The following is a 1,112-nucleotide window of genomic DNA, read 5'->3' on the forward strand; positions in this document are numbered from 1 at the left end:
TAGAAGTAATCAAGCTTGATGTAATTGCATTGAATTCATTGAAAATAAAAGTGTATTACTTTCCCTCAGTCTCTTCTCTTCATTGAACTCTTCTTCTCCTAATCTCTTCAACATTTTCTTCACTCATTCTCCTCTACTCTTCTATTTCTTGCTCTGCAAGCAATGCAGAACAGAGAAACCAACTAATTCGGGTTTCTTAATTCCAACAGTGGTATCAAGAGCTTTAAGGATCAGGGATCTATGGTGGTGCCAAGTGTGGGTGCAAGAGGCTTCAAGAAGTGAAGCTCACGGATTGAGAATCAAGGCTGCAAAACCAGAAGGGAAATCAGAGGTGTAGAAGCATGGCAAACTCAAATGGCTTTGCAATGAATCTTCCAATTCTAGATGGGAAGAATTATGAACATTGGAGCATTCAAATGAAAGCAATCTTTGGGTTTCAAGAATGCCTTGATGTAGTGAAAGGAGGAATGCCAACAGCAGATGAAAACTCAATGGAGTATAGGGAAGCAAACAAGAGAGATTGCAAGGCAATCTTCTTGATCCACCAATGTGTGGACAGAGCCAACTTTGAGAAGATCTCTGCAGCAACAAGCTCAAAGGAAGCTTGGGAGATATTGGAGAAGAACTATTCTGGTGGAAAGAAGATCAAGAAGGTGAGATTGCTGACACTCAAAAGACAATATGAGTTGATGCAAATGGATGAGCAAGAATCCATAGCTGAGTACCTCAACAGACTAAGGAGCTTGATAAATCAAATGAAGGGGTGTGGAGAAACACCAATTGAGCAACATGTAGTGGAGAAGATACTCAGAACCCTTCATCCAAGGTTTGATCATGTGGTGGCAGTAATAGAAGAAGCAAAGGATCTTGACAATCTATCAGTTGATGAGTTGCAAGGATCCTTGGAGGTGCATGACCAGAGATTTATGGAAAGGCAGAATTATAGACAAACAGATCATGCCTTGAGTGCTCAATTCAAGAAGAAGGGTGGCCCTGGTCAGAATGAGAAATTCAGAAGAGACAAGGCAAGATGGCAAGGTGGTAGGAGAATGGAATCTGATAATGGCAAGCTTGGATCGAATTCACATCAGAAGACTCAAAGCAATGGTTGT

This window comes from Lupinus angustifolius, chromosome LG01, assembly GCF_001865875.1.
Source record: "Lupinus angustifolius cultivar Tanjil chromosome LG01, LupAngTanjil_v1.0, whole genome shotgun sequence".
NCBI classification, from domain to species: Eukaryota; Viridiplantae; Streptophyta; class Magnoliopsida; order Fabales; family Fabaceae; genus Lupinus; species Lupinus angustifolius.